The sequence below is a fragment of the Protopterus annectens genome, chromosome 5.part0 (assembly GCF_019279795.1).
Source record: "Protopterus annectens isolate FY-2018-M chromosome 5.part0, PAN1.0, whole genome shotgun sequence".
NCBI lineage: Eukaryota > Metazoa > Chordata > Ceratodontiformes > Protopteridae > Protopterus > Protopterus annectens.
This window is the reverse complement of record NC_056735.1, coordinates 395410689-395422411: the sequence shown is the minus strand read 5'-3', so window position 1 is coordinate 395422411 and position 11723 is coordinate 395410689.

Below are 11723 nucleotides of genomic sequence, written 5' to 3'. Positions count from 1 at the left end.
TGGTCATCCGGGTTTAGGCTTGTCCGACTGGAGACTGGGACTGCCCTGTACCTAGTTCAAAGTTAGACTTAGCATGGGGAGATTGTTCGTTCCACTTTTAGTGTGTCCTACCTGTGGTTGGGGATGCAGAGGTGTGCTCACCTATGGCCATCCTGATATATAACAGCACTAACTATTATGGGGATTTCCGTTGCTGTTTCCTTTCACATTCATTATGACTGCTATATCGTGACCATGTTCATTCTTCATATCTATATATATATATATGTGTGTGTGTGTGTATATATCGGTCTGTACATACACATGCAAATACACCTACATGCTATTTACATTTCCCATACCGTTGAATCACCACCACTTACCGTCACGCATACATGCTTGCATACCCGCTTACGTCTAAGGTTGCAACCTTTTCATATGGCCAAAGTAAGGCATTTTCAGGACACACATCAGATTTTACAGGCCGACATATACCCAAGGTCAGTACAAAGGTTAGAACTTTACTTATTTGCCTAAATGAAAACTTATTCTTGTAGCAGTTTAGTTGCTTAATCTGTTTCTTGTAACTTTAAGCATTTTACATAAAGAAATAACTGTTTTATGCAACTGTTACATGAAATATGGGACATAAGTATTTCCTACAATCACAGGACATTTGCCATTGTATTATATTTGGTCTGGACACAGCTGCCCAAAAAGGGACTGTCCCTCGCAAGGTGGGGCAGGTGGTAACCCTACTTACGTCTGCTTTAAAGTGCCTTAAGCACCCTATATCCGACTGCCTCTATGCAAATGTGTAAGGTATATATTCCCGATAATGCACGTGGGAAGACGTGCATCACAGTCAGGTGTTTAATCCCGGGTCATAGGTTCTGCAGGACAGGCTGGAGGCTGAGCAGTCTTGTGGACAACTACTGCTCATACAACTTGTGTCCAGATGTATACAGGACTGGATATTGTGTCGTGACACCAAGTCTAATGTTTAGAACAGATACTTATCCCATGAGGGATATCAAAAAATTGTGGGGACCGATGACCTTCTTTGCTTTAAGACTATAAGGTAGGGTTATACATGTAAGGGATACATAGTTTGCAATCCTGAGACTGCCTAAGGTGAGACTGTCTACTAGATATGGGTAGGGGTCACTATGTGCAGATATGGCTGTGCCTATCTAGCAGCCCGAGTATGGGTGGTTTTGGTGGACATTCAGGAAGGAGGGGTGGTGTGGTGTGAAGGGGATGATGGGTATTCAAATATGTATCCAGGTGTGTTGGGGTTGGATGGCTCATTTCAGGCCAGACCATTATGTGGGTATGTGCCGGTAACGTTTCTGTACATGTGTATTGCACTTTTTAATGTTCACATGTTTGTGGGATTGTATTGCAGATGTGTATATTTGTTCTTTGGTTATCTTCCTGATTCACCCACTGCTCCCTCGTAGACCTCCAGTTCACCTATTGTGCATCCAACCCAGTCTCCCCTTGGCAAATTATTACATTACCCTTCACCCCCCCACCCCCATATTCCACAGACACCATTCATCCCTTCTCTAGTTGATGGCCCATGGCACAGTCAACAGAACACATTGCGTACACTACATATCTCTGGGACCAATATAGTTGTGAGGTCTACATTAGCATTTCTGATCATCCACATGCTGTACTTCATGCACATAGGTACACGCAAATACATATCTTTCATGACATGGTAGGTAGACCCGGGTAATACCCATTCATCTATGGGCCGTCCTGACAAGGACAACTTGGACCGCGAATAGGCAGATATTGGGCGAATGCTCTGACCATTGGTAAGGTTGCCACCTTTTCATATGACCTGGATGGGACATTTTCGGGACACACATCAGAGTTTACAGGCCAACACATATGCACGGTCATTATAAAGGATAGTACTTTAGTTTTATGCCTACATATAAGCTTTTATTGTTGTGGCAGTGTAGTTGCTTATTCTGCTTCATTTACTTGCTTATTCTGTTTCTTGTAACATTTAGGTATTTTTATATACAGACATAAGTATTGTATAGGACTATTACATAAAATATGGGACATAATTATGTCCTACTATTGCAGGACATTTCACATTTATAAAGGTTTTGGTATGGACACACCTGCCTAGAGGGGGACTGTCCCTCACAATGTAGGACAGGTGGTAACACTATCCAATGGGCTAGGCTTAGCAATTGGCGGTGTGCTAACATGATGTGTTTTGCTTCCACTTGGTATAACTAACGAGACTATAATGGAATATGGGCACAGGGTTTTAAATATCATTTGTTCGAGGGACGGGGACTCAATATTCAGCTACGTGCCTTTGTGTTTACTTCTTATTGTGGTGTTCGCAAAAATGTTTTGTATGCTTTGCATACATTTCACTATCCATGGACAATGACAGGAGTGATTACTATTAGAGGCAGGCTGTACTAGTCAGCATTTTAGGTTGCTTGTATGCAGCCGACATGTTCACGCCTCCATGCAGCACTTGGACATGCCACCTGCACTCGTACACGTTTCCTATGCACGTGGCCATTACAGCAACGCACCTTCATTAATATGCATGTGGTGCTGCTGCGCCATCTCTACACTGCATGGTCGGTGCAAGGCTAACGCCATCCTTGCGCCGAGCTTCATGAATCCTGGGGTATGTGTTAAAACTTAGGAGGGTTAAATTATCTTGCTGGCTAATTGCTTCATTATTCACTTGATTATTTGATTATTTGATTGTTATTTACTTGGATGTGATGCTTTTAACTGTGCAATTTTAGAGAGTTTTTTAGTTCTGAAGAAGTCCCAGAGCACTGTTGGGTTCTTAACATGTTATTATTCTTTTAAGTATTCTTAAGTTTTTCACTTGGACACAATAAACATTTTTGGTACTGTATCATTGTCTTTGGTACTTGGCTGCTTTCTTGAGGTACTATTCTGCAAAAACTGGACAGCTGAGGGGTATGTTACCTCCCTCTTATGTACACACACACACACACACACACACACACACACACACACACACACACACACACACCTATACCAATGTTTACCTACCTACTTCTTACATACACACATGCACACCCCTACCTACTTGCTTCTTACATTCACACACCCCTATTTCTTACACACACACACACACATACCTCTTAAACACTTAAACACACACATGCACACACCTACCTCTCACTTGCACCTTCATTCACAGTCCATACATCTTCTGGAATTCAAATTCCACGTGGTCGTGGAAGATGAAGATGTAAACCATCGGTTGCACAGATGCAGAAGAGTCTGTGCAACTGGACACAAAAGGTATTCTTAAAGAAGGATGCCCTTAAAAAAATATATTAAAAGAAATTAATGTCCCAACCAGTCAGTTCCAGGTGGGTGCAAGTGACCCCCTTGCACCTGCCTGTGGGCACCCTTGTTGCTGAGTTATTTCAGATTACATCATTCTTGACACTTCTTCTGAAGATTCCCAGGCTCACAGAACTCAAAACTAACATTTTCTTTTTGATCTGCACCTGCCAGGAAGCCACAGCAATAAAAGACAATTTACATGTGAAACCTAGTAATTATCTATGTCTTAGGACAATAGAAAGAATTACCTAGCCCAGACATCCGGTCTCCGAGATTGAGCTCATGCACAGTTGTAAAATTGTTTACTTATCAGCTTTCTTCCAGCAGGGTACACTGGGTTACATTTCTGTAGCTCAACACATACACAGTTTTCTTTACATTTGTGAAACAAGCCTGTAGATCATATTAATATTCACAATGACATAGAATTATTTACAAAATTCTATCTAACTAGGCTGGCAGCCTTCACAATCCCCCCCCCCCCCCACCCAGGGAACTCAAACTAGTTTTTCAAGTGACCCTTGAGAAACGTTGATTGAGAGGGTTAGGACTATCGGGGTATACCTTACCCCATTCCCTGTCTTGAGAGCCCATCTGCATTGGCATTGCTTATCCCACTGTGGTGCTGCACTGACATATCGTATACTTGCAACTCTAGGCTCCACCTTAGCAACTTGGCATTCTGCTGGCTAGCTCAATGTAACCATGTTAGGGGATTGTGATCTGTAACTACAGTGAATTTCCTTCCATACAGATAAGGCTAAAGTTTCTGTACTGCCCACAGGATGGCTAGGCATTCCTTTTCTACAGCTGCATAGCATTTCTCCCTGGGTTGAAGCATATGACTGAGATAAACCACTGGGTGCTCTTCTCCCTCTGAAGAAAGCTGGCTAAGTACAGCCCCCACCCCATGGTTCAAAGCATCCACCTGCACAACAAACTCTTTGATGTAATATGGCTAACACAGGGGATCCTCCCAAAGCTTTTTTAAGCTTCTGGAATGCCTGCTTACATGCTGGGGCCCACACTAACTTATCTGGCCTGTTCTTCCTTGTCAGGTCTGTGAAGGGAGCAGCTATGGTACTGTAACTGGGGATGAACTTTCTGTAGTATCCTGCTGTCCCTAAGAATGCCCTCACCTGTTTTTTGGTAACAGGCCATACCTAAATGGCTTCCACTTTGACAGGTTCTGGACTGATCTTACCAATCCCCACTCTATGTCCCAGGTAGGAAACCTCTGCCATACCCACCTGACATTTGCTGGGCTTAATGGTCAACCCTGCTCTCTGTGGTCTGCCCAGCACCTCCCTGACATGCTGAAGGTGCTCTAGCCAGGAATGGCTGTAGATGACAATATCATCTAGGTAAGCAAGGGCAAACCCTCCTCCTCCTGCTAGGATATGATCTACCAGCCTCAGGAAAGTTGCTGGAGCATTCTTTATCCCAAAGGGCATCTTTGTGAACTCATACAAGCCAAAAGGAGTCACAAAGGCTGACCTCTCTTTAGCACTGGGAGTTAAGGGCACCTGCCAGTAACCCTTGGTAAGATCAATGGTGGTAAGATACTTAGCCCTACCCAACTGCTCTAGGGTTTCATCTGTCCTAGGCATGGGGTAAGGATCTGAGTCTGTGTGACTATTTAATTTACTCTAGTCCACACAGAATCTGGTGCTGCCATCCTTCTTTGGCACAAGCACCACTGGGGAGGACTCTTGAATTACCCCTAGTTCCAACATTTCCTGTATCTCCTCCCTCAGAGTCTGTTTGACTCTCTATGGCACCCCGTAAGTGGCCTAGGCATTTGGGTTCCTGTATCCATTTGGTGCTGCACCAGGTGAGTGCACCCTGGTTTCCCAATGAACATGTCCCCAAACTCCCGTAACACTGCTCAGATTTCTCGAACCTGGGTAGGAGATAGCTGCTGGGACATTGCTACCCCTTCCACTAAAGTGTCAGGCTGAGCCTAATTGAGGAAATCAGTCACCAGATCTCCCTCAGACTCCTTCTGCAGTCCATTGCAAATACTCATCAGAAGGGCTTCCCTATCACGGCAAGGTTTCATCATGTTAACATGGTACAATTTGTGTCCATGTCTCCTGCCTAGCAGTTCTACCATGTAGTTAACATCACTGACCTTCCTTAAAATTTTGTAGTCTCTTCCAAGCTGCCTGCAGCTTGTTGTGTCTGACAGGAATGAGAACCATTACCTGCTGCCCTACAGCATACTCTCTAGCTTGAGCATTCCTGTCATACCAGACCTTTTTCTGTTGTTCGGCTTCTGCCAGGTTCTCCTGGGCTAAGCCCATAAGTTTGCTGAGTCTTGTCCTGAGGTTTAGAACATATGCCATAATAGACTCCTTGTGAGATTCACACTCACCTTCGCACTCATCTCAAATTAAATCTAGAGGTCCTCTCACCTTGTGCCCATACAACAACTCAAAGAGTGAAAAACCTGTGTATCCCTGTGGAACCTACAACAGATGGGGCAAATATTTGTCCCACTCCCTCGTAAACTGGTCTGCAAATGCCCGTAGCATGGACTTGAGTTAGAGTTTAACCTCTCCACAAGATCATTAGTCTGGGGATGGTAGGGAGTGGTCTTTAGGTGCTTCACCCCTCAGTACTTCCACAGATAAGCCAGCAGGTCTGACATAAAATTGGCACCTCTGTCAGTCAGTATTTCTTTTGGGAAATCTGCCCTGCTGAAAATCTCTAACAAAGCATTTGCCACCTTTTCTACGTCAATGGAGGACAATGCCACTGCCTCAGGGTATCTTGTAGCATAATCTAGTACCACTAGGATATACCTTTTCCCTGTGGAACATGGGGTACTCAGAGGCCACACAATATCCATAGCTACCCTCTGAAATGGCTCCTCCATCACAGGCAAAGGCATGAAAGAACCTTTCACCTTTTCTCCTCCCTTGCCTACCTTTTGGCACTGCTCACAGGTCCTGTAGTACCCTGTTATATCTCTGAAATCCCAGGCCAATAAAAGTTCTGCATAATACGTCTCTTTGCACATTTTATGCCTATATGACCTGCAAAGGGAATATCATGGGCTATGGCTAGAAGTGCCAGATGGTAGGCTCTAGGCATTACCAGCTGCTGTATTCTCTCACCTTCTAGCCCTCCCTCAGGGGTCCACTCTCTATACAGTAACCCTTTGTCCTAGTATACAGATTCCCTCGTCCTTTGAGAATCAGGTGCCTGCCTAGCTACCTACCTCAGGCCTTGTAATGTAGGGCCTGAGAGCTGAGCCTGTCTCAACTCTCTCTTTGTAACCCTTTCCAGCTCCCCTTCCACAGGAAGTCTGGCATCCCCTGACAGCGCTGCCTTACTATCAGCCTGGGTACTACTACTCACCTCTGGCCTTGCAGTCATTCTGTCCAAGGGAACATCAGTACACACAAGCAGTTGCAGCTCCTCTTCAGTCTCACTGCTACAGAGTAGCTCCCCTCCCTGAAGTAACCACCTCACCAGTCCTGGCTGCAAGTGTGCAGTCTGTCTGGGTCTCCCCCAGGCTACCAGACCCATATGCTTGTCTCCAAGCCTGACTGCGTGTAGCGGCATAAACACATGGTACTGCCTCATCAAAATCCTTCCCTATCAGGACATCTGCAGGATGATAGTTTGGTACCATTGTTGACCCAAGATAACCTTCTATTGGCATTTTGTCATTCCCACTTACTGGCTCTCCCAACTTTTGTTCCCCACCTTGCCTCCATGGACATCTATATGCCACATGGTGCCACTAGCTGCATTCAAAACATTTATCCCTAGGTCCTGGACATGTACCTGGACTAGTGGCTTCCCCTGCTACTGGCAGACTCTGTTGGGGCAGTCTGGGCTGCCCACCATGGTTTCCCTTAGACCCATGAGCAGTACTGGGTATCTCTTTCCTGTGCAGGGATGCCCTGCTTGCTAGGTATAGGTCTCCCTTCTTCCCCAACTTATCTACAGTAGATCATTGTCTCTCAGTTAACCATATCCTCATGTCCTCAGGTAAAGTGCTAATGGCTTGTTCCCTCACCAAAAGGTCTGCCAGTCCTTCAAAAGTGGTGACCTGACATCTTCTCACCCACCTATGAAAATAAGTGCTTAGTTCAGCAACATATTCACACACACTTTCATCTGCCTTGTGTCTATACTCACAAAACTTTTTCCTATAAACTTCAGGTGTTAGCTTAAAAAAACTTCTAGCAAACACTTATTTACAGCATTATAATTTGAAAAGGTATGGTCAGACAGTTTGGACAAGACAGTTACAGCTTTACCATGGAGTAAGGGGCACATGAACCATACCCAGAGCCTTTGGTCAACATCATACTGTTTACATACCCTCTCAAACATATGTATGAAACTATCAAAATTATCCCCTTCTGTAAATTGTGGAAGAAATTTACTGACCTTTGTTGCTCAGTTACTCCCTTCCCCATTACCTCCATAACTCTGGCAAAGAGTCAACATCTCCTTTTCATGTTGCCTCTGCCTCTCCTTCTCCTCAGCTTGCAGGCGTAGCAGTTTCTCATTCTCCTCAGCCTGCAGACATTGCAGTTTCTCATTTTCCTCACTCTCTAGATGCCTCAGTCTCACTGCTGCTTCTATTTTCAAACGTTTGGCCTCCAACTCAAGTATCTTTATCTCCAGATGGATTTTTAAGTCCTCTGCAGAAAGGTTGAGCTATCCATTCTCTGAGTATTGTACATCTCCACGGCCAGTCTGATTGTCCTCCTGGTTGTTATTCTTGGATGCAGCTGTGACCAAAGCTGCAATCATGTCTGCTTTAGTCAGGTTTACATGCACCAGTCCTTTAGCCTGGCACATCCTGCCATACTCCTCTGCTGACATGCTTGCCTGCTCTCCTTGACTAACTAAGATAACAAAAGAAATAAAACAATTGTGATCTTAACTCTGAATGTTCACTGCATGGCTGATTTAGAGTGCAAAAACACCTTCGGTGATCACTGTACACAAGCTACAGGAATTCACTATCCACACCACTGCAAGCCAATTAGTATGTGATGAGGCTAACTCACCACTATCAAACAACCAATATTTGATGTGGATATCCCACCACTGCCAAACAATTAATATGTGACTCCTGTGCACTAGCCCAGTAATCAAGGAGCTTCAATCCTCACCACTAGCACCAGTGAGTGGTATCCACATTGGGAGGATAACAAGTGCACACACAGTAAAGTACAATTTCCCTTAAGAGCACACAGAGATCACAGTCAGTCTGGGGCTGGTTTCTACCTTTCTCTCCAGATCCCCAATAAAACACTCCACTAGCACAGCTATAGGGTTCAGATCTTTACCGAGTAGTCAAGCCAAAACCTCCAGCACCCTCTCTGTCTGACCAGTGCTTTGTCTCCCTGCCCAAGTAGCTGACGCACACACACACACACCTTGAGATTTTGTTTATATACAAACACACAGACACTTCTGGGGAAGGCTGGAACAGGTTCACTAGCTATGCCCCCTTCTGCCCAGGCTATAGGGTAGTAATCCACTGCCACCAACTACTCTTATCAGCTACTATAAAGGCCCTTACCAAAGGGTGTCTAATTCCACTGTGTAATATTACTGTTATCCAAATAGTAAGTGTAACCCAGGATTAAGGCTACTGGAGTGGCTTATACAGTATCACCAAATACATGCAAGTACTCTGACAGCTTAAATTATCTCTACACAAAACAGCTACAGTTGAAAGGTTTAACATATTTAATAATAAATAATCAAAACACAAGACAATACTTATTCATTTAACACAGTGACAATAGAGAGTTCAGAAATCACAGGAAATACTTTAAAACAACATTGTAGGTAAGTCTCATATAAATAAAAAAAACAGCTAGACTAATATGGCTATATTTCTATGTATCTCTAAGAGAAACCACAGTTGTAAATACTACTTACAGAGCAAAGGCAAAGTGCTGGTGAGCTGTTGTCAGATCTGAAGACAAAAAATGCTATTCTTACTTTCTGAGATAGCTTTTAAATTGATAATGCACATTACTGCTGATTCATTTCAGATTACATCATTCTTGACACTTCTGCTGAAGTTCCCAGGCTCACATAACTCAAAATTTTTGTATTTCCTTTTTGATTTGCACCTGCCAGGAAGCCACAGCAATAAAAGACACTTTACATGTGAAAATTATCTTTGTCTTAGGACAATAGAAAGAATTTCCTAGCCCAGACATCCTGTTTCAGAGCTTGAGATCATACACAGTTGTAAAATTCTTTACTTATCAGCTTTCTTCCAGCAGGGTACATTGTGGTTACATTTTTGAAGCTCAGAACATAACACAGTTTTCTTACATATGTGAAACAAGCCTGTGGATCATATTAATATTTACAATGACATAAACTTATTTATAAAATTCTATCTAGCTAGGCTGGCAGCCTTCACAATATATAAGGGATGTTTCTGATGCTTTTCATTATACTCAAATAGGATCACTTGCTTGTGTGTTTCAATAAAGGATACTCAATTTTTAACTCATCTCTGAACTACCTACTATTTTCTATAAGCTCACCAGCTTAAATATAAACCCCTATGTCACTAGATGGATTGCAAACTGGCTCAAGGACAGAACCCACATGGTTAGAATTGCTGGAGCCATGTCAGACTCCAAACCAGTTACAAGTGGTGTCCCACAAGGCTCAGTCCTGGGACCTCTCTTGTTCGGTATATATTTCTCGGAGGTACAGGCCAACACGGAAGGACTGTGGCTGACCAAGTTCGCAGATGACTACAAAGTGGGCGCCATAATCGACTCTCCAGCCAACACAAGCATCCTCCAAAAGGGCCTCATAGAAACAGACAACTGGTGCCAGAGCCATGGCCTCAAGCTAAATGCCAAAAAGTGTATAGTCATCCCCTTTGGCAAAAACAAAGTGCCCACAAATTACCACATAGGTGGTAATCCATTAAGTACAGAAGAAGTAATTAGGGACCTGGGGACCCAAGTTGATAGCAATCTCTCATTTGACAACCACGTGGCCAAAGTGGTTAGAAAAACATTTTATATAGCCCACCTAATCATGAAGGGATTCACATCTAGATCAGGGAGGTCATCGTGCCTCTTTACTCATCCCTCATCAGGCCCATAATTGAGTACAATGCCCTTTTGGGATGTACCTTACCAGACACCTGCAGCAACTGGGAAGACCCCAAAAGTACCTCACCAAGAGGATCAAAGGGCTCAAACAGATGCCATATGCTGCCGGTTAAAGAAACTCCAGCTCTACTCAGTGGCATACCGCCTGTTCAGAGGCGATCTGTGCCTGACGTATAAAACCATGTCCAACCCGGAATTAATGGACATGCTGCACCTCAGAAAATCCAAATCCCATCGAGCTCGACTCGAGAGACTTGAACCTCAGCACTGAAATAAATAGGACATGCTGGAGGGACAGATTCATAACCCAGAGGCGCCCTTCACTCTGGAATAAAATCCCAGTCCAGGTTAGGCAGAGTCCCTCATTGACTCTCTTCAAGAGGAATCTTGATGAGTGGATGGGAGATCGTAGGTTTACCCCGGGTATCACTTCTGTGTCACTGTTAGACAGAGGCACAGTATATTAACCTCGAAAAAGGGCATAGCAAAATAAATTTAAAACGGGTGGCGAAAGCCAAACACATTCTGGCTAGGCTTATAAATGCCCTAGGGCAGATAGCCTAGTATGAACCTATGAACCTATAATTATTTTAGAGCACTTACTTTATAGTTATATTTTACAGTTCAAGTTTTATTAAGTGAACTAAGTGCATAGCATAATTTAGGAAGTGAACATCACACCCTCCACACTGCAAAGTTTCTTATTGGTTTAGATTTATTGTTAACTGACTTGTTCAAAGTCACACAGATGGTTGTAGAAATAATAAAATCTTGTATATTTAATGCAGTTCATTCAGAGCTTGGGGCTTTAATCCCCCACACCAAACCTGCCTTAACTTCTTTTTTTATTAGACCAGTCATTAGAGCTTGAAAATTCTCAATATTCAGAAAATACACACCCATGTAACACCTGTTGTAATTCTGTTAACCTTTCAGGTGAAATAGAGATGTCTGGCACTTAAGATTCTGAAATGTTAGCAAACTGCCTCTTTTACTCAAAGATACATGATTTGAATCCTCTCACCTCCATTTGCTTACAGTGTTACTCGGAACAAGTCAACAGTACTCTGCATCAATGCTGAAAAGGACAAGTTTCCCAGCAGATTAACCTGGCTAACAAATAGAGAAAAAATATCACTTAATTTTTTCCTATTTAGACCCCCCAATTATTTTTGGTGTTGTCTAGAATTCTAGACCAAAGAAATTGAGAAATATTTTGGTCTGTTCCTTGTA